Source organism: Trachypithecus francoisi, unplaced genomic scaffold (assembly GCF_009764315.1).
Source record: "Trachypithecus francoisi isolate TF-2019V2 unplaced genomic scaffold, Tfra_2.0 Contig01554, whole genome shotgun sequence".
NCBI classification, from domain to species: Eukaryota; Metazoa; Chordata; class Mammalia; order Primates; family Cercopithecidae; genus Trachypithecus; species Trachypithecus francoisi.
In genome coordinates, this window is record NW_022681439.1 from 2,061,787 (window position 1) to 2,084,137 (window position 22,351).

General features: G+C 49.6%; 1 long non-coding RNA gene across 1 annotated transcript; it reads right to left on the reverse strand.

Annotated features, from left to right (window-relative positions):
* Positions 1 to 9,993: 9,993 nt before the first annotated feature.
* On the reverse strand, positions 9,994 to 16,813 carry LOC117063143. The gene is made up of 3 exons (XR_004428763.1): positions 16,481 to 16,813; positions 11,012 to 16,163; positions 9,994 to 10,752 (listed from the first exon to the last, which is right to left on the reverse strand). It is a non-coding gene; the product is annotated as an uncharacterized LOC117063143 (long non-coding RNA).
* Positions 16,814 to 22,351: the final 5,538 nt, after the last annotated feature.

Consider the following 22,351-nt stretch of genomic DNA (forward strand, 5'->3'; position numbering starts at 1 on the left):
TTAGATGAGACGAGATCATAGAAAACAGAAGGTAAGGTGGGAGGGCCACTAATTCAACACCTGGCCCACAATGGAGAATTAAATCCAGAATTAGTGAGACTTGGGAGCAGGGCCTCCCCATTGGGATTTTCTTCATGTTCCCAGCTGCTCCTTGGAACCCGTTGTCTCAAGGACCTCCTAGGAGATGAACGTATAGGCATCACCGGCAGCTCTCTCTTTTTTTCATTTTTTAGGGAGGAGAGGGGAAATATTGGTAGCTTGCTAGGAGGAGAAACAGTACAGTAAGACAGAAACAGTGTGGTGTTGTGAAAAGCACCAAATGTTATATATACAATTGGTTAAGAAGCAAATAGGTAACAACTTATGGTCTTCACAACCTGCTTTTGTGGTAATCTGAACTTGGACACAGAGCATGCTGGACCTTGGCTCCAGGGTTGGGACAAATGGTCAGTATTTCATACCACAGGACTCCAGAGGATGGGGTGAACTTAGGTGTCAAGATCTTCTGAGGAGGGCAAATGTGGAGGCAGATGCCAACCTGATGGTTGGAGTTTAGAAATAAGATATTCTACTAGGACCAGCATCACACAGCTTGTGTACCGCACAACTTCAGAGGCACTCTTCACAGTAGATTGGTGGTAGCTGTGGATACCTGCGGTCTGACCTGTTTAGCAGTACCTTTTTCTAGGTGGCTGCCCTCCCTGCCATCCACAGTTACCATAGGTGCTCCCTGCATGCACTTGACTCCAACTTGATCAATTGGGGTTTTTCATTCATTCGGTTAAGTTGATTGGCACGGGGTGGCCACCTGACCTAAGCTGGGCTATAAAATGCAAAGCCTGGGACAGCCCAATGGCCGTGTTTCTTGCTGTGTGAACCTGGGGAGCAGAGGCCAGTTAGCAGAAAAAAAGAAGATTTCAACATATGCAGAGAAGCGCTGAGATGAGAAACTCAGAAAGAGATGTTCGAGTGTTTCCACCTGTCCCTGCGACACTGGGTTCCATGAGACACTAAATCCCCCTGAGTGTTTCAGCTGGTTCAGATTCAGTTTCTGTGACTTGAAATCATAAGAGTTCTGAGTAACATGCTACAGGTCAGGGTCAAGGATGTGAAAATATTTTGTTTTCAGTGCTTCAACAGATTTGGAATAGGAGCTTTCTAGAGGTTAAATGTAGCTCTCAGGAATTGTAGGAAGGGTTTCAGCAACCCAACCAAGGAGGGAGGTTTGAGGATTTAAGCAAATAACCCAGGAGGCACAGGACAATCACTGGGCATGCTAGTGAGCAGGGCACCACCAATGCAGGACTTAGGAGAGCTCGGCTTTATTCAGTGGATAATGGGCTGCTGATTCCATCTCATTTGTCAAAACTGCACTGGAGTCTGGGCATGGTGGCTCGTACCTATAATCCCAGCACTTTGGGAGGCCAAGTCAGGAGGATTGCTTGAGTCCAGGAGTTCCAGAGCAGTCTGGGGAACATAACATGACTCTGTCTCTACTAAAAATAAAATAAAATTAGTCACACATGGTATCATGCCCCTGTAGTCCCAGCTACTTCAGAGGCTGAGGTGAGAGGATCACTTGAGCCCAGGAGGTCGAGGCTGCAGTGAGCCATGATTGTGCCACTGCACTCCAGCCTGGGTGACAGAGAGAAACCTTGTCTCAAAACACAACAAAACAAACACAACCAAAAAAACTGCCTTGGAACTTGCAAAAGTAATGATTGTCATGACAATAGCATCATCAACAACAACAACAAAACCCAAGCAAACAACCCAGTGAAGACATGGGCAAAGGACTTGGACATTTTTTCAGAGAAGATATACAAATGGCAAAGAAGCTCATGAAAGATTCTCAACATCACTAATCACTAGGGAAATGAAAATCAAAACCACAATGAGATACCACTTCACACCCTTTAAGGATGGCTACTATAAACACACACACACACACACACCCTACACACACACAATAACAAAGATTGGCAAGGATGTGGAGAAATGGGAATCCTCGTACACTGTTGATGGGTATATGGAATGATGTAGTATGGTGGGTCTTCAAAAAATTAAAAATAGAATTACCGGGCGTGGTGGCTCACACCTGTAATCCCAGCACTTTGGGAGGCCAAAGCTAGTGGATCAGTTGAGGTCAGAAGTTCGAGACCAGCCTGGCTGACATGGTGAAATCCCATTTCTACTAAAAATACAAAAATTATCTGGGCGTTATGGTGGGCGCCTGTAATCTCAGCCACTCAGGAGGTTTAGGCAGGAGAATCGCTTGAACCTGGGAGGTGGAGGTTGCAGTGAGTTGAGATTGTGCCATTGCATTCTAGCCTGGGTGACAAAGTGAGACTGTCTCAAAAACGAAACAAAACGCAATGAAACAGAATTACCATATGACCCAGCACTTTCCACCTGCAATCTAACCCCAAACTTTCCTTCTCCTATATTGCCATTGTACCTATGCTTAATTCTGCAAAACTTCCTCACATCTGGGATGGAGTGGATGCTAATCTTACCGGTGAGGGTGTTCCCTCCATCCTAGATCCCACCTGCCTCTTGAGGTTTCCTCAGCCCTCTCACTGGAAAACACTCTCTTTCATTTGAACTCTCCTGGCATTTTGACTGTCTGTCTTACATAGGACTGCTCATATTTGCTTTGTCATCATTGCTAATGTATTTGTCTTCTCTACTGGACTGTGTGCTTGCTGAGGGCAGGAAGGGCGTGAGTCTTATTTATCCACAAATTCCACCTAGCTCACATTGGTGATTGATAGGCAGCACGATTTCAATGAAGAGTAGTTGAAAAACATGAATATAGAGAAGGATGAGGAGACTGGTTATTAATGGAATGAGAGATGAGCACAGAATTAAATTTAGGAACATGTACCACACCCATGTCTATTTTCTCCTCATTTGGTTTGTGAATAGGAAGAGCTATCAGTCACTAGTGTGACCATGCTAGTCTTGTTATTTCTGCTGCACAGATGTACTGGGTTACGGTTTAAAGAATAACCCTCCACGAAGGTTTGTTTTCCCTACTTCTTACACACACATGCATGGCAAGACAACCCTGGAGAGCCCAAAAGCCTGTCTAGAATCCCAGTGGGGAAGGTCAGGAAGATGTTCCTGGAAAATGGCCCCTTCAGTGACTGTGAAATTTTACCCTGGATGGGTGCGGGGGCTCATGTCTGTAATCGCAGCACTTCGAGGGGCCAAGGTAGGAAGATCATGTGAGCCCAGGGATTTGCGGCCAGCCTGGGCAAGATAGTAATATCCCCTGTCTACAAATTTTTTTTTTTTTTAATTAGCCAGGGGTGATGGTGCATGTCTGTAGTCCCAGCTACTCAGGAGGCTGAGGCAGGAAGATCCCTTGAGCCCAGGATTATGAGGCTGCAGTGAACTGTGATTGTGCTACTGTACTCTAGCCTGAGCAACAGAGTGAGACCCTAACTCACAACATAAATAAAATTGTTCCCTGCTATGGTCTGAATGTTTGTGTCCTCCCAGCATTCAAATGTTGAAATCCTAACCCCTTGAGGTGATGGTGTTAGGAGCCGGAGCCTTTTGAGGGGTGATGAAGTTGTGAAGGTGGAGCCCTCATGAATAGGACTAGTGCCCTTATGATAGCCTGACAGAACTCTTTTGCCCCTTCTGCCATGTGAGGTCAGTGAGAAGGCACTATCTATGAACAAGGGAGTGGACCCTATCAGACACCAGATCTCCTGGCGCCTTCATCTTGACTTCCCAGCTTCCAGAATTGTGAGAAATTTATTTGTTATTTTATTTTATTTTTGAGACAGGGTCTTACTCTGTTGCCCAGGTTAAAGTGCAGTGGCACAATCATGGCTCACTACAGCCTCGACCTCCTGGGTTTAAGCAATCCTGCCTCAGCCTCCCCAGTAACCGGGATCACAGGCATGCACCACCACACCTGGCTAATTTTTTTATTTATTATTATTTTTTTTTTGTAGAGACAGGGTGCCTCCATGTTGCCCAGGCTGGTCTCAGACTACCAGGATAAAATGATCCTCCCACATCAGCTTCCCAAAGTCCTGGGATTACAAGTATGAGGCACCATGACTAGCCCTCTGTTGTTTATAAGCCACCCAGTTTGTGGTCTTTTGTTATAGCACCCAGACTGGACTAAGACATATTCCAAAGAGGCCCCGGACATGCTGAGCCTGGGCTCATGCATTTCATAGGCCATGCATAGAACAAATAACAGGCCTGGCCTCAGATTTGGGGTCTGAAGAAAAAGAAGGAGCTGCTCCTTGTGCCTAGGAGGGATGGGGCCCTGAGGGTAATGGCAGTGAGCATTTACTGAGCACTTACTATGTACCAAACAGTATTTTCCACCTGCACTGTGTGGTAGATACTAACCATGTGGCTATTGAGTACCTGAAATGTGCTCAGGGCTGGGCGTGGTGGCTCATGCCTGTAATCCCATCACTTTGGGAGACTGAGGTGGGTGGATCACCTGAGGTCAGGAGTTCGAGACCAGCCTGGCCAATATGGCGAAACCTCATGGCTACTAAAAATACAAAAATTAGTTGGCTGTAGTGGCGTATGCCTGTAATTCCAGCTACTTGGGAGACTGAGGCAGGAGAATAGCTTGAACCCGGGAGATGAAGGTTGCAGTGAGCCAAGATCACGCCACTGCACTTTAACCTGGGTGACAGAGTGAGGCTCTGTCTCAAATATATATATATAGATATAGATATAGTTATATAAGCCTCCCGAGTAGCTGAGACTGCAGTCGCCCGCCACCAAGCCCAGCTAATTTTTTTTTGTATCTTTAGTAGAGACGGGGTTTCACCATGTTAGCCAGGATGGTCCCAATCTCCTGACCTCGTTCCGCTCATCTTGGCCTCCCAAAATGCTGGGATTACAGGCTTGAGCCACCGCGCCTGCCCAAGAAGCAAGTATTTCTGGTTAAAATTTAGCATCTGAATTGAGACACATTGGAAGTATAAAACACACACCAGATTTTGAAGTTTTAGTATGAATAAAAGAATGTTAAATTTCTCATTAATATGTATATAGTTTTTGAGGCGGGGTCTTGCTCTGTCACCCAGGCTGGAGTGCAAGGGTGTGATCATAGCTCACTGCAATTTCAAACTCCTGGGCTCAGGGCTCAAGTGATCCTTCCCCCTCAGCCTCCTGAGTTGCTGGGACCACAGGTGTGCACCATCATGCCATTTTTGGTTATACGTATTGGGTTAAATAAAATATATGATTAAAATTAATGTCACGTTTCTTTTTTACTTTTAAACGTGTGGCTACTAGAAAATTTTAAACACCACATATGGCTTGCGTTATATTTCTTTTGAACAGTGCTACGTGATGTGCTGAATATTTTAACGTGCATTATCTCATTTCCTCCTGACAACCCTTTGAGGTAGATACCATCATTAGTATCACCTTATTACAGAGGATGCTCAGAGAGGTTTAACAACCTACGCACAGTTACACAGCCTGGTGGTAGCGCCGTGGACCAAGCAGAGGTAATATGATATCAGAGCTGGCGGTCATAGCGGGCTTCGCTTTCTCTAGGGGCTGAGGCCTTAACATACAGGGCCTTTTCATGGAATCACACGGTCTCAAAGGCTCTCATAGGCAATCCCTTTGGTAATATTTTTGGAAGATGCTATACATACAGCAATTTTTATAGCTCTGATTTGGCACTTCTGAATGTACTGGAAGCCTCAAAAAGATAAAAAGGAAGGCACCAAGTCTGTCCAGGCTTCTGAGAGGCCCTGGGATCACATTAAATCCTTTTCCCAGCTGCCTCCACATGCTGTCTTGGATAGGTTTTGGTCAATAGTGCAAGGAGTGATTCGGGAATCAGATAGGACAGGTTTAGTGTCTCATGCCTGTAATCTCAGCACTTTGGAAGGCTGAGTTGGGCAGATCACCTGAGGTCAGGGGTTCGAGACCAGCCTGGCCAACATGGTGAAACCCCATCTCTACTAAAAATACAAAAATTAGCCAAGCATGGTGGTGCATGCCTATAATTCCAGCTACTCAGGAGGCTGAGGCAGGAGAATTGCTTGAATCTGGGAGGCAGAGGTTGCAGTGAACCAAGATCACACCACTGCACTCTAGCCTGGGTGACAGAGCGAGACTCCATCAAAAAGAAAAAGAAAGAAAGAAAGAAAGAGAGAGAGAGTGAGAAAGAAGAAAGAAAGAAAGAAAGAAAGAAAGAAAGAAAGAAAGAAAGAAAGGAAGGAAGGAAGGAAGGAGGAAGGAAGGAAGGAAGGAAGGAAGGAAAAGGCAAGGCTACCAACCCTCAGGCTATGCTGTTGCTGTTGATTTACTGTCCACATGAAGGCGGCAAGATGCTGAGGTAGGAGTAGAAGGCTGGAAAGAAGGGAGAGACAGTTGACATTTTCAAAGGCAAAGTTTTCTAAGAGGCTGGCAGGAGGCTGGGAAGGCTCTCACTCTCCCTGAAAGTCCTAACACGTCTGCTTCTCACCCCATGAGAACTTGCTCCTGGGTGCCGGCTTTGTCATTGCGGGAAGCTTAGATGCCCTGAGAATGGGACATGGGACAGGGTGCTTGGAGAGCCGGAGCTGCAAGGACATGAGAGAGTTCTGGTTAAGTGGGGGAAGGAGCTGGCTGAGGATAGGAGAGTGACCAAAACCCAGCCCAGGGAAGTGCCCAGTCCCAAGTTCCAGCTTTGTGTGGAGCCACTTTGTGTCTACCTTGGGTTAGCAGGGTGAAGCAGGCTTACTGTGTCAGATAGTCTGGTATTTAATCAAATAATTAGTTAAATATAATTCATGGAAGCCAAGCACAGTAGCTCATGCCTGCAATCGCAGCACTTTGGGAGGTTGAGGCGGGTGGATCATTTGAGGTCAGGAGTTCGAGACCAGCCTGGCCAACATGGCAAGACCCCATCTCTACTGAAAAATACAAAAATTAGCCAGGCATGGTGGCATGCGCCTATTATCACAACTACTTGGGAGGCTGAGGCAGAAGAATTACTTGAACCTGGGAGGCAGAGCTTGCCGTGAGCCGAGATCCCACCACTGCATCATTCCAGCCTGGGTGACAGGGTGAGACTCTGTCTAAAAAAAAGAAAAAAAAAATCACGGAAATAGCAAAATCAGAATTCACGATTATTGAAAGGGCTGGCTTCAAATTTGCAAAAGATGCAGTAGCCTTGACTTAGACTGATATCACAGGTACCAACATCACAGATGTCCCTGCCAAAAGCTTGGGGTGCTCCTACCAATTGGTGCTAATAGAGGAGGCAGAGGACAGAGTAAGCCATGAGGATTCATTAGGGTTTTTTACATGTGTTTTCCTGTTACGTTATGTTTGGAAGGCTGAGCACTGGTGTGTCTGGAAGGAAGGAACAATGATGTTATCCTCAAGCAGAAAGTGGAGGCGCTGATGTGATTCTGCCTTACTGCTTTTGGGTGCCTTTACAAGAAACTCCTACAATTAGACTTTGTAGGTAAGTGCCTCTCTCTTTTCCTTCCTTTCTTCCTTCCTTCCTTCCTTCCTTCCTTCCTTCCTTCCTTCTTTCTTTCCTTCCTTCCCTCCTTTCTTTCCTTCCTTCCTTCCTTCCTCTTTCTTTTCTTTTCTTTCTTTTTTTCTTTCTTTCTTTTCTTTCTTTCTTTCTTTCTTTTACTTTTTTCTTTTTCTTTCTTTCTTCCTTTCTCTCTCTCTCTCTTTCTTCTTTCTCTTTCTTTCTCTCACTTTCTTTCTTCTTTTTTTCTTTTTTCTTTTTTTTTTTTGAGACAGGGTCTCACTCTTGTCTCCCAGGTCAGAGTGCAGTGGCATGAACACAGCTCACTGCAGCCTCATCCTCTGCGGCTCTAGCAATCCTCCCACACTGAGCCTCCTGAGTAGCTGGGACTGTAGCTGGGATTGTGCCCCATCACTCCCGGTTAATTTTTTGATTTTTTTGTAGAGATAGAGTCTTGCCACGTTGCCCAGGCTGGCCTCAAACTCCTGGGCTCAAGTGATCTTCCCTTATTGACCTCCCAAAATGCTGGGATTATAGTCATGAATCACCATGCCCAGCCAACACCTCTTCTAAAATGTTAAATATCTTTGGGGAAGTTAAAAGACTTGTTGAAGTGACTCACATGTTAGCATGAAATGGTTTAACCTCACTGTCTTTCTCCTAATACCTCTTGAACATTGAGAATAGAGATATATTCAAGGGGCTGGGGGAAGGAGAGGAGAAGGTAATAGAAGTTGATTATTATAGTTGTTGTTGTTGTTGTTATTAGTTTTGTTTAGAGGGCATACCGCAGTGGGAAAGTCCTTGGTTGAGATGTGAATTGGAGTGGTGACAAGAGAGATTTGAATATGAGGATCTTTGAAAGTTAAAGTGCTCTCAAAGGACGGTAGAAGGGTTCTAAAAAAGAGGGTTTTTTTTCCTCTTATTTTCCCAGAAATTCTCTCTGGGACTGGGCACAGTATGTGGGCTCTTTACTATGCTTGGACTATTTTGAAAATAAAACTCAGCTGGGTGCAGTGGCTCATGCCCATAATCCCGCACTGTGGGAGGCCAGGGCGGGTGGGTCACCTGAGGTTGGGATTCGAGGCCATAGGCAGTCCTTTGGTCATATTTTTGGAAAATTACCAATTCACCTGGCCAACGTGGTGAAACCCTGTCTCTACTAAAAATACAAAAAAATAGCCAGGCATGATGATGCATGCCTGTAATCCCAGCTCTTCAGGAGGCTGAGGCAGAAGAATCTCTTGAACCCGGGAGATGGAGGTTGCAGTGAGCCAGGATCAAGCCACTGCATTCCAGCCTGGGCAACAGAGCCAGACTCCATCTCAAAAACAAACAAACAAACAAACAAACAAAAAGGAAAGAAAAGAAAGAAAAGAAAAGAAAACTCCACACATCTGGACAAGCTAGGCAGGGGCTGAGGATAGATGATGAACCAAAAACACTGTTAGCCCCCTCCTTTCCTGGATGCCACTCTATCTAGCCTTTGCCCAAGAGGCCTTCATGCCTAATTGTAGCTTTTCGACAGGAAAAGCAGGACAGCTGCTGCTAATTTAATTACATCCAATTTGGGTGGTATTTATTGAGCATTCTGTGTAAGGCACCTTCTTAACAATGTCCCAGCCCTCCACCACAGTCACCACCCACCTCCCCCCTACGACAAATCTGACTATAGGATTTCCAGGCAGAGAAGAAAACCTCCCACCTCGGGCTTCATCTGTAGGGGCCGCAGTCCAAGCCAGCGGCTTGGACTTTTTGTTTTCTCTGCACTCAGTTCTGATGCCGACACTGCGCAGGTTGTTACAGAACTGCTAGAGTTAAGTGTGAAGGCACATGAAGGCATGGAAGGCATTCTTTCCAAATGGGGGAAGGACAGGAAGCCGACAAAGAAGGGCCTCTGCTGTCCTTAGGATTCTCACTTGTATGTTTCTGTTTCCAGAGCATCAGTGATGGGAAGTGTTTGCCTCTCTCTATCATTGAACTCAAGGCACAAAAAACCAAGGCAAAATAACACTTTTTAAAGGCTCTTGCCCCCAGTTGCATCAGCTCCATCGAGCAGGGTTGTGCAGTGCAAGGCTGGAATGGTTTCCAGGGCCTCTGCGGGGGAGGAGGGGAGAGCTGCCCTCCTCATCTCTGAAAATAGTGCTTTTCCCAAATTGCTTTTTCAAGTTTCCCTCCTTGAAATGTGAAATGACATCCTCCAAGCACACTGTTTGAATCTATGGTGTTATGTATATGTGGTGGCTTTAACACAGTCTCAGAGGGACTCCTAGGGAGGTGGGGAGGAGAGCCCTGAGGCTGGGGCACCTTGCTTGCTTTTGATGCAAAACTGCTCTCCAAAAATGGCTCCAGAGAAAGCAAGCCTTGAGATAGTGAAGACAGTGGAGAAGCTTAGATTCTTTTTTAAATGGAAGTTAGTTATTTCCACTGCAAAGAAGACATTTCCCTCAAAAGGGGGAAAACGTCTTAAAGACACCTCCCCCAGCTCAGCTAGCACTGGGACACAAGCAAAATGCCTGACTGGCCGGTAAATCATCTTGGGAGGAGAGAGTCTGAATAGAGGGGAAAGCAGAAAAGCAGAAGCGGGGCATAGTGTGAGCTGATTCCAGCAGAGACTGAAAGCAGCAAGGGGCCTGGGCTATGGGATACATAATTGGCTAACGAATAATAAAGCCAAAATTGGATATTAACAGCAATTAATTTCTGTAGAGGCACTGGGGAAAAGAGCTGCAGAAAACCCCATTGGGCCTTAAGCCGAAGCAATCTGAAATTAAACCAGTGTCTCAATTAAATGGGAATAAATATTGCCGCATCAATCTGTGTAGAGTGGGAGGGGGCTGACAGAAGCCCCCTGTGCAGCTCAGGGCACCTTCCTGCATGTCGGAAGGTCTCAGTGGCACAGCCTCAGTCAGGCACCACCCGGCCCATGACCTTGAGGCCAGGGCTCCCAAAGTTGTTTCGGTGCACGGCCTGTTGACCCAAAGGAACCTTGTATCACTCACTGCACGCTGATGGACCCAACAGATGAGGAAACGGAAGGAATTGAGTTCTTTTGAAAACAGAGACCCCGTCCTAATGGCAGCAGCAGTTGCATTTGCAAGGAGATTCATGAAGACAGAAAGAGCTTCTGCGCCTTCCTTCCAACCGACTTCTAGCGGCTCCGTCCCCTCCGGCGTGGGATCTGGAACTAACGCTGACTAAGGCCGAAGGAGGAATGCGTCTTTTTCCTTGCAGGTTGAAGATTTTTGTTGTGGTTTTGGCTTCTGTGGAGAGGGCTGCGGGGGAAGGGAAGGAGGGTGTTTGGGGATGGCGAGGACACGTCGCTGGGTCCTCAGGGAAAATGCCCGCTCCCTGGCAGGGTCACTGGGGCTATCCGGGAGAGGAGGCTGGAGGTATGGGCGGGGCGTCCTAATGGGGAGTTCAGGAGGATGCACTGAGACGGCCTCAGCAAATAAAACTCCAAACCCCCAAGCGCTTTCGCGGCGGGGTCCTCTCCCAACCTCCCCCTTGTCTGTACCCCTTCCCAGGCTGCACCTGCCAGCCCCTCTTTCTTGCAAGTTCTGAGGCTTTCCGGGGTGCAGAGTGGGGTCCTCAAGGCCGCAGGTACTGAAGTGGATCGGAGAGAGGCCCGGAGGAGGACGAGGGAAGCAGGACTGCGGGCGCCGGGCGCACAGGCTGACCGGCTGCACGGCCGTGAGGATGCGGCGTCTAGGCCCAGGCCTGCGACTGGGGAGCGCTGCGGGTGGCCAGGGGAGGACGCGACCTCCCGCCCAGGCCTTCGGTCCGGCTCGGCCACCCTTGGAAGCTGAGGATGTACCCTCGCCTCGATTCGTCCCTCTTCCTGCCCCCGACTCCGTAATAATCTCTAACGTTGACCGTCGAGTGTCCATCTGGCGCTAGAGTGAAATCAATGTGCATGGAAAATGGAAAAATGACCTCTCCGGGGACAGTCCCTGGCGTTTGTCGCCCCGAGCTGGGGGCGCCCTGACCTCTTCGCCTCCCCCTCGACTTAGAACTTGGGCTTGGGGCTCGTCCTAGAAAGAACCTGAGACTAACCCGCGTCTACCCACACCTCGGATGGGTCCAAAGCTTTGGGAACTGCAGGAGGACCCGAATCTCAGGAGTTCCAGGTCTGCATGATTCAGGAGAGAAAGAGAAAGAAAAAAAAAAAAAAAAATCAAGACTGGGAAATGGAAGCAAAAAAGAAAAGGGAAACCAGCGCCTGCTCATCTTCTCCTTGCTCCATGGAGGAGTCTCTGGTGCATTCCAAGAGAAAGAGATGAGAATGCCTCGGGGCGCGGTCCCGGCCGGCAGGGGCCGAAATGGGGCCCGCGCCTACAGTCGTGGAGCCGCAACTCGACGCAGAACCGCCCTGGGAACATCACATGAAGTTGCAATATGCACTTGCAGCCAAAGTATTGCCTCCTGGACCCCAGGTCTCAGTATTTTGTGTGTGCTTAAGCAACAAATAGGTTGGATTTGAATTTCAAAAGAACCCTCCCAGTGTAATTTTGAGAGAGAAAGCTCTTAGTGATTCTGGAAGTTTGTTTTCTGGGTTCCGGGCCCCTGACCCAGTCCCTCAGGTCTCGGTAGCGTTTCTATTTTAAGACAAAAGGGAGAAGGATAGGAAATAAAAAGATGAACCTATTGAGAGTTGCTGACACTTTTATTTCTGACCTGGAACATTCCTTGCCCTCAATAAGGCCTGATTTTTTTTTTCTTTTCTTTTTTCTTTTTTTTTTTGAGGCCATCTAAATTTGTTGCAGGAAGATCATTCCAGGCCTTCTACACAGCTCTATAAGGCAAAAAGCCACACACATTGCCTCCCATAAATTCCGTTTGAAGTCCTTTTTTCTTATATGTCTACATTTGTGATGCAATTTATTGAATACATTTTCTTTTAAAAAAGCTGAAATGATATTGAGAAAGACTTGGCAGAACACCCAATGAAAGAATTGTAGATGGGATTTGGGGAAAAAAGTCTTTATTGGGTACCATCATCCTCATTATTGTTATTATTGACATCCTCGTCACTGTGAATCAGCCAGCCCAGCCTCCAACACACATACCACCAGCACAACTCCTCATGTTGACTCATGGGCCCTGAAACCACCCACAGAGTAGATGAGGAAAGGGAGGCTCCATCTGTCCTAGGGAGAATGCTTTGCAGCTGCCCCCAAAAGACTCCATTCTAAGGTTGGAATGGGAGGAGGGTATTATGTAAGTTCAAGAGGAAGAAAGAGAAAACGTTTTCCCTGTGGAAGCAGCATAGGTGGATGGACTTTTGGTGGCTAAATGCCTTCCTCTAAATGCTAGCATTGGATATGGTTATGTGGGAAAATGTATGTGTGCATATGGGCACACCCCTCCTCCAAATATCTCTCTGGCAAAACTCCTCAAACATTCACAAAACTGCCCCCCTCCCTTTGGTAACAGAAGTAACTTACAGGAGTTTACCTTTGCCTCTGTTAGAAGGTCAATCTCTTTTCCGCTTAAGCGGAGATCTGGGCTGTTTCTGGCAGGGGAAAGAAGAATATCACCAATTTTTCCTTTGATACATTTCTAAATCTGGAAGTATCTGGTAGAGTTACCTGAAGAATCGTATAAGCTTGCATCACGTTGAGGACTGTGATGGCGGCGGTGCATATGAGCCCATCAGGGCCTTCTTCACATATTCAGTCAGCAAACTGCCTCAACCTTGTCCTACTTTTTCTTAACCATATAATTCCCCTTTCATTTAAGCCATAGACTGTAGCTAGAGGGGCTCAAATAGGTAATAAGAGAGACGATGTTAAAGAGTTAAATGCCCTCAAAGGGGAGAAATATCCAGGTTTCTTGTAAAATTACTGGTGGCATCAATAGGCCCCAAATACAGAAGGCTGACCTTCACTTGGACATCTTATTCGAGCACAGAAGGAGCCTGGCAATTATACACAGGACCAAGCGGTCCATTGGTCTCTTTGCCATTTTCGACCATTAAAGCCCTACATAAACATACATTTTGTAATGAGACCCACCCAGTGGACACAGGCAAATGCCCACACTCTTGCACACAGACCTAGTAGACCCAGAACACTCCCACACACATTAAAGCTTTCTGGAACAAGAGTGTACATAAGTAATGAAGTAAAAAATATGCCCCTCCCATCATAGATTATCCACAGCAGAAACCTAGCAGGCGTCAGCCATGGTACCTGCGGTTTAAGCTCTCAGCTTAAAGCATCTGAAAGGGGCATTACGTGGGAAGGCATCCGGAGATTTTACAGGAGGGCACATCCGCAAAGGGTACAGCAACCTCTGAAGGAATTACGGGGAAGCAATTACCAAAAAGAGGCTCTTCAATGTGGACATTTGTGGGGCAAGGGGTTTAGTAATCAGAGGCTTAAACTATGCCTAAAGGAAGCATCCAGCAGCCTTCACAGTGAACAGAGGGGTCAGAGCAAGGGGCTTTACACCCCAATAAGGCCCAGAACTGACTGCTTTCTTCTTCCCAAACCTGTCCAGAAAGGGCGAAGGGGACACCAGAACTCAGAAAGCTACTAGTTTCAGGGGAGGCACTTATTTTGAAGGCAATGGCAAATAGACAAGGTTTGTTAAGGCTCAGGGGTGAGAGAAGCTGTTTTCCCTTTCTGTCCTGCAGCCAAGTTTGCCTTCTGGGTCTCCAGAGGCAGCCCAGCACCTGCAGTCTGCAAGATGTGCACTGCAGCTTTCTCTCTGCAGGGGCAAGCAGGTTGTGCCACATTCTGCAGACCCAGAGAAGGTTCTGGAAGTATCTAGGTGGGGTGCTACACACTTAACCTCTGCTTGACTCTAAACACTGCCTTAGGAGGGCAAATGAAGAGCCTAAGAGGTAAATATTACACAAGGATTGCTCATAGTAGGTACTCAATAAATATTTGGGGGAACTGAGGCCAGGGAGGGGCCCTGATCCAAGGCATCACTGAATACTAATTTATTTAGCAGGCTAGACTGAGGCTTTGGAGAGGAAAGAAGTCCTCAGTAAGCTTCAGTGGAGACTCTTAGGCCTTGATTACTGTGTCAGGAATCAAATTAATCTCCTAAACATCCCTTATGGCCTTGGCCTTGCAAAGCCAGGCCTCTGCCATGCTCGGGGGAAGGGATGCAGCAGGCTTCCTGGGCAGAAGGATCCAGCTCTTGGCCTCCTTTCTCTGCTCCTCCCTCTACTGCAGGGACCTGCCCCTCCTCCATTTCCTCCACCTGGAAATTAATGAGCTTAGGTCTTGCCCCATCCGCTGCAGCTTGGTGGTTAATACATAGCTGGAAATGGGATGAGATTGTGGCAGCGCAGTACGAGGGGGGTCTCTAGGACCAGCTGCTGCTCAGGGTCTAGTGATGGGAGGAAGGCCTGATTTGGGAAGCAGGTTCTTCAGGATGAAAAACTTAACCCTTTCCATTCCCTGACAGCCTCTTTTAAAACAGTCTTTCCTCAGACCCCCACTTGCACACATTCTGTTTTTCCTTCTGTTCACATTTTTAAAGGAACACATGTCTCCCTTGGGTCCATGTAGGTTATTGTGCCTCTCCCTTCCTCTGCAGCTCCTGGATCTCTGCCTGAAACTGCAATAACAGCTACAGGGAGGGCGTGAGGTGCTCCTTAGAGCCATGGCCAGGCTTTCAGCTCCGATGGAGCTTGTGAACCCGCTGGGAACTGGCTCCTTCTTGTCCACATAGCCTAGCGACTTCCTTAAGCTTGTCAGGTGCTCTCAGCTCTACAGCAAAGGGTGACAAACAGCTCCCCCTCTTCCTTCCAACCGCCTGCCCTCCTCCCCAAACCTCAAGCAGAACACAATATATCCGCAGTCCAGGCCCTGAGGCAGTCTGCCAGTCTCTGGATGCCAAATTATTATTTTTTTTAAGGGCAAATCAAAAAACTCAGCTCAGAACAAAAACACAGTCACGGAGGAAAGTGTCGACCCACATACAATGAGTCCTGAGCCCAGAGAAAAATCTGCACACACAAGCACTCCGCAATGCGCTCCCAAGCGACCCCCTCCCCACGCACACCGCATCTGTGCTGCACAGATCTGCTTCTGTCACAGAACCAGCTTCTGTTTCTCTCCCTGAGTCTGTTTGCATCTCTAAGCCCCTGTCTGCCACAGGCTGCACACCTCCCCACCCCACGGGCTCCAGTGCGGGACAGGCAGCCGGAGGGAGCTCGAGACCCCTCCCCTCGCGCCCGCAGCCGCTGCGCTGAGGTCTGCGGAGGGCGCCTGGTTCGGTCGGTCGCTCCTTCCTAGGCGGGCCCTTGCCGACCCACGGTGCTCAGCCAGCCCCATTCTTGGCATTCACCGCGTGCCTTAATTGTATGGACATTTAAATCAAGGTCCGCTGTGAACACGGAGAGAGAGGCCTTTCTCCTGAGGAAGGAAAGGAGGAAGGAAGGAAGGAAGGAAGGAAGGAAGGAAGGAAGGAAGGAAGGAAAGGTGAAAGAAAGGAAGGGGGGTGGGTAGAAGATGGAATAAGAAAACCAGGAAAAAGAAATAAAAAGCGGCGCGTGTGCGTGCGCACTGACAGCGCGGAGAGGGATGGGGGTGGGGAGCGCCGGAGGAAGGGACCACAGCATCCTCCCCGCCGCAGCTCCCCCAATCACACAGACAATGAGATAACAGCGACGTCTTCCAAAGGCTCTTTGTTCTCCCCCATCCTTTCGCATCCAGGCTTTTTCCTGCAAAGCGGAGGGGGTGGAGGGATGGGGGTGTGGGTAGAAGTGGGAGACGGAGGGGTGCCTCCCCCGTGTTAATTACCCCGGCTCCCCTCGCCCCTTTGCCCGCGCCTCGCCTCCCCTGCAGCTCCAGACAATGAAAAAACAACATCGACCCCACCTCGCCCCAGCGCAGCAAACCCACCCACCCATGTCGCCCTCTGCTTTGCTCAGGAAACTGAAGGGGGCAAGGAGGGGGAAGAAGAGGGCGAGGGACAAGGAGAGCGGCAGGGGCTCGGCAGCGGCAGCCGGGGCAGGGCGCGCGGCCGCCGCCTCTTTACCTCCATCGCTGAGTGCAGGCGCAGCCGGGCCCGGCGTGCCGCAAGGGCGAGCTGCCTCGGTCCGGGGCCGGGACCTGGGGATTCAGCCTTCCGGAACTCGCCTGCTGCAGTCCTCTCGCTTAGGTCCCAAGTGGTGGAGGGGGGAAAAGGAAGGAAGAGAGAGGGAGAGAGGGAGAGAGGGAGAGAGGGAGAGAGAGAGAGAGAGAGAGAGAGAGAGAGAGAGGAGAGAGAGAGAGGAGAGAGAGAGAGAGAGAAGAAGAAGAAGAAAAAAAAAAAAAAAACATAAGAGCGAGGCCCATCTGGCCCCTCATCAGCTTTGTCAAGTCTTGCATACGCTAAAATGCTAATGACCTAGATAGCTCATGCAAAATGCAGCAGGGAGGGCGGGAGCGAGGGAGGTGGGAGGGAGGAAGAGAGAGGAGTGCAGGGGGGAGCGAGGGAGGAGAGGCGGAGGGAGGGAGAGAGGGAGAGAGCACCCCTACACTCTCCCCACCCCACCTCCAACTGTCAACGGGCTTTACCAGGTAAAGGGTGGACGTAGATTTAAAAGGTCACTCGTGTATAATGCGGCTGGATCCCTGGGTCAAAAAAGGGGACGAGACAGAGGATGAGAGTCCAGAAAGCCAAAAGGACAATAAGACATTATTTTACCCCCCCACCGTGCCCTCCTCCACCTCTTCGCACTGTTTACACACAAATCCTGTCGCCGCCTCATGCATGTGCACGGACATGTCAATGTTTCATCAATTTCTCAGCGCTCCTATCGACAGACACCCGAATTCGCACTCCCAGCAAAACTCATCCTGTGGACCCGAGGCAGGAGAAGACCCCTTCTCCTCCTCAGTGCTCCTCGGGCTGGCCCATCCCTACTCAACTCCACCTCCACTCTCTACTCCCTTAGCCCTCAGGCAGCAGCAGGCTCCTTCTCTTTTCTAAGCCTTGAGTCCCCTGTCCCCTTCCCAACCCCCGCATCTTGAGAAGGCAAGGCAGAGTAGCAGGAAAGCCAAGTCCAGTGCTCCCTGGTCTCCCACAATTCAGCTACCCCTCCCAGTAAAAAAGAGACCCCAACAACCCCGACCCCTCTCCTACGTCGACACTGTGAAAGCAAGCAACAAGGACAAATAAAATTCAATCCCGAATACCCTCAGCGGTCCGCACGCCGGGCGGACGCCCTTCCGCAGCGGCCACGCGTGTTCCGGGTTCAGCGCTCCTGCGCTTCCCTTCTCGCCGAGCCCAAGGTGCTTTGTGCGGCCACACAAGGTCTTCGGCTTTTTGTTCTCCTTTTTAAGAGACTGGCCGCAGTCCCTAGCGATTCAGCCAGCCCAACCAAAGGCAGTGGATCTACTGAAATGAAAGGGATCGAGATAATATACAGGCAGATGAATGAGGGGGTGATGCCGGAGGTGCGGGAAGCATCCTGGGAGCGGCCGCCCGGGCCAAGCCCGAACTGCTTGCTGCCTTCGCTGGGGAAGGCGCAGGAGGCGAGCCGGCGCTGGTGGTCGCTCCGCCTGGCAGGAGGAAATGATAACCATGATAAGGAACGTGATGATGATGATGATGATGATGATGATGAGCATGATTTAAAAAAAAAAAAATCAGTCTTCCTCTTGGTGAACCAGAGCGTAAGTGCCGGAGGGACTGCACTGCTGGAGGCTGCGGACTGGGGAAGGAGAGCCGCGCAGGAGGCAAAGGTTGCGGAGGCAGCACCCTCGGATGAATAATAACACCGCGCAGCGCAAGTTGCGGAGCCGCCTGGAAATCCAGCCCTTCGCGTGAACTCGCGTCGAGCGCGGATTGCAGGGGATGAGGAAGAAGGGGGAGGGGTGGGGAGGGTGGAGGAGGGAGGGGGAGGGGTAGAGGGGAAGGCAGAGAGGGACAGAGAGAATTGGGAGCCTTTTAATTTATCCTTACCAAGCCCTAATCTCGTGCGCCGTCCTCTTTGGGTGAGGTCGAGCTCCTTTTTAAAAAATATTATTCCTTTAACGGATTATTCAGGTAAAGGAAGCCACATCTGCTGACTGTTCCGAAAACAAGAGGATTAGGAGCCCGTCCACAGATCCAGGCCCGCAGACCCCCACCCCCTCTGCACCAGCACACGTCATTCTCACTGCCCCCGGGTACCTCCCTCTCCTTCGTGCTCGGGGAGAGCTGTGCCAAGGAAAATGCGGATTTGGGGAAAGTGAGAAGTGGGAGAGCTCGGAAGAGCGGGAAAGCCAAGGCCGGAGGTGGCGATTCGCACCCCCACACTCACACGCGCTTCCGTTTATCCGTTTCTATCCTGGGAGAAGGGGGCGCCTGCCCGAGCCCACGCGCGTCGCCGCATCTGCAGTGGTTGGCGCCCCACGCTCCCTGAACGCCCCCCAGGCGGCACCAGTCCCGGGCAGAGTCCGCTCGGCGGCCGCGGGCGTCAAATCCACACCTGACTCCACAGCCCCCTTCCCTCTCCTCTTCTCCTTCCTCCTCCCCGGGGATCCGGGCACCGCCGTGAGTCCACTCCCGGTCTCCACGGCTTAGGCAGACGGAGTGGGGGACTCAGAGGACCCGCGCACCCTCTGCTCCACGGCCCTGGCGGGAGGCGCCGGGCTGGGGTTTCCGCGGGCCGCAGCGCGGGCTAGGGCCGCCCGGGGCTGCGGCGGATGCGGTTGACATCACTGCGGAGAGCGCGCGGCTGCCGGGCCGCTGCGGAGACCTGAGCGCCGGTGCAGCCTCCCCCACCCCGCCCGGGCGGGCGTCTGGGCAGGACAGCGGCGGGGGCGGGGGGAGGAGTGGGGGGGAGGGGGGCGATCGCCCCATCCCCCGCCCCCCGCAGTCAAGGTGAATGTGAAGGAGAGCGGGCGCGCGTGCCCGCGCCTGAGAAGCGCGCGCCCCGCCCCTCCCGGAGCCCTCCCGCGCGCCTGGGCCAGATGGACTCCCGAGATTAGAGGCGCAGAAGTGCGCTCCACGACGGGCCCACCCGTCCCGCGGACATCAGACCTACTTCGGGGAGACGCCTTTTGTTGTGGTGGCCGTGGCGGTGTTGGTGTCTTTCCGGGAGGACAGGGTGAGCGTGGCCTTGAGGAATGACTCAGAATGAATCCGCCTGTAAGAGCCAAACCAAAGACGACCCCCCGCTCCAGTCCCTCAACCGTAACCCAACGCCTGCAACGAGAAACCTTCGGACTTTCCAAGGGGTCAGTGCCGCAGCCGCGAGGGGCAGGCCTGACCCGCGCGGTTCACGCACACGCAGGGCCCATCTGCTTCCCCTACTCCGGCTTTTCTTCTTTGATGACTTAAAAGAGAGACAGAGCGAGCGAGAGAGAGGTCTAGGTGTTCCTTGGGCACTGCTGGATTCAGGGCAACTAGAGATGGGGAGGACAAGCCCCACCAGCTAAAAGCAGTCCTCCTGAAACCACACAGCCCGCGAGGGTCGCAGCAGAGGTGCCCACCCGGCCGAGTGGCTGCACGAAGCGCGGCCCTTCTCGCTTCGAGGTCATTTCGGCTCTTGTCAGTTATTGGGTGTTTGTCCCAGCAGAAGTAGAATGGTGATCTCAAACCCTTTCAGCACTGGCCTTTGCTTCCAACAATGCACCACGATAAGCTTAGAAAAGAAGCAGTTTTTGTAAATTTCAAGAAGCGGAAAGCTTTGGTTTAAACAGAGAGAGAAGGAAAAAAAGAGGAAGAGGAGGAGGGGAGGGAAGAGGAGGGGGAAAAGAAAAAAGAAAGAAGAAAAAGAAGAAATAAACCGTCGCTTGCAGTTGGTGTTTAATTCCTGAAGACCATACTGATTGGAAAAGCCATCATTTGGGCTGGCTTTCAGGGAAAAACTTACCATTCTGATAACGTTCCCCTCAAACTAAAACACTTTTGTGGCGGAAAAACTACACTGGCGGTGGCTTGGTTCAAGACTCCCACCATTTTGATAAGGGGTTTTAGCTTCAGGACAATTTGTTTCCTATTCACTAAGAATTCCTTTCGCAGATAGTTTCGGAACTCCTTGTATATGGAGGGATGGGGCCGTGACCCGAGTTGGCCTGGACTGAAGGACAGTAGGACACGCTGCTGCTCCCTTTTCCGTAGTTTTTCTTAAAGGCCTGGTTTTGTTTAGATTGAGGACGGTTTCTGGCAGTCCCTCCTCGCCGTTGCTGCAATGCAGGGTATTTGCCGCTCATCTTGCGGCATGGGGGGAGGGGAGGAGAGCATGGTTTTGTAACAGGCTCTGCAGGCCTGAGTGGGAACGCCTTAAATGATGAGGCCCGGGTTAAAAAAGAAAAGAAAAGGAGAGAGAGAGAGAGAGAAAAAAGCAGCTGATGCTGAATTAATAGTTAGAGTATGCCCCTGGGGCTTGCTTCAACCAGGGGGTCAGCAGTCCTTTCCCCTCCCCCAGTCACGGATTTCATATCTGCTTTTAACCAGTCTGATCGGATGCTGGGACATTTGTGATGGCGTCTTAAAACCTAAACCCTCGGGCTTAAGTGTTGTCTATGCTCCTGATCAAACTCACCCCAAATACTAACACGTTAAGAAATTATATTGTAAAACCTCCCCAAATCCGCTTGACTGGACTGTTTGGGGCCCATATGGCCGGACAGCTGTGCTGCTCCACGTGAAAAGACACCATGGCCCCTCCGATGGCATAAAGCGAGGGTTCCCCAGAGAGCTCAGACATGACCTAAGTATTAGCTTAGCCTGGGGTGAAGACTGAGTTAAATCTCTCACTTCTTGGAGGTTAAAATAAAGACGACAACAAAAATCAAAAGAGATGCACTTTTGAATTCATTGTATATTGTGTGCCTCCTGCTGGTCCCACCAAAGGAAGGAAGGACAACCCGAGAAATAAACTCCCGGTGGCTTACCACAAGCATGACGTTGGACAAACTGAAGACACAGGAAAGAAATATATTATTTGCCAAGCGTACCATGTGTCAGTGACATTTGTGGTTCCCTGTTCACAGAAGCAGGGTTCTGACCTCAGCCGATGCCTGTGTTAACCATAAAGAACAGCCATCAGAGTGCAATTTCCATGGTGAGAAGATGAAACCGTGCTTTAAAAAGGAAAACCCATTATGAAATGCAGCCGGATTTAATTTTTAATATGATGGCGGATCCTCTAACGCATTCTTTGCTGGTGTTTGCATTCAGGAAGAGTGATTCATTCTGTGGCAGAAATCAAAATAACATTTTGCAGTACTTTTAAATGTGCTTCTCGTTTTTAAAGGTGTCCTGAAATAGAATATTCTATAACCTTTCAGTGGTGGTGGCTGGAGAAGCGGAATCCAAAACTCTGTTCCTAGTGAAACGCTCAGTCTAGATAAGACCCAGCTTGTTCTTACTTATCTGTCTGTGAATAGCCCCTTGCAGTCTCTTTAGGCCTTAACAAATGTTTTAAAAATAAGGGAGAGAGAGAAAGAGAGAGAGAAAAACCCTCACAAATCAATCTGGAAAATGAAATGAGGGGAAAATAGTGGTTAGATGGTTAGATACATAAGCTTTTAGTCCAAGTCAGTCAATACTGTTTTGGAAAATTATTTCAGTAGTGAAACTCCCTCATTTGAAACCTTTATATACAGTAGCAGGTACTGACTTGTTTTTGTGTTCCTTGAATGTCAGTTCACATTTTTGGAAATAGCTACAGAGAGTTCTGCAGTTACTGTGTCCTTAAAAAAACAATTTTGGAGGTATTATTTGCATGGCATAACTAATGATGGAATCCTGGGGATTATTTGGTGCCCCCCTTACTACTATAAAAGAGTAGAGCAGGGCCCAGAAAGATGGAAAAAGAGCTTCTAGAGACCATGTGAGTGGTTTGTAGCAATTTCAGTGGTGAAGTTAAGAACAAAACCTGGGTCTCTTCATTGCCAGTATGTATTTTTTCCTCATGTATTTGAACATTGA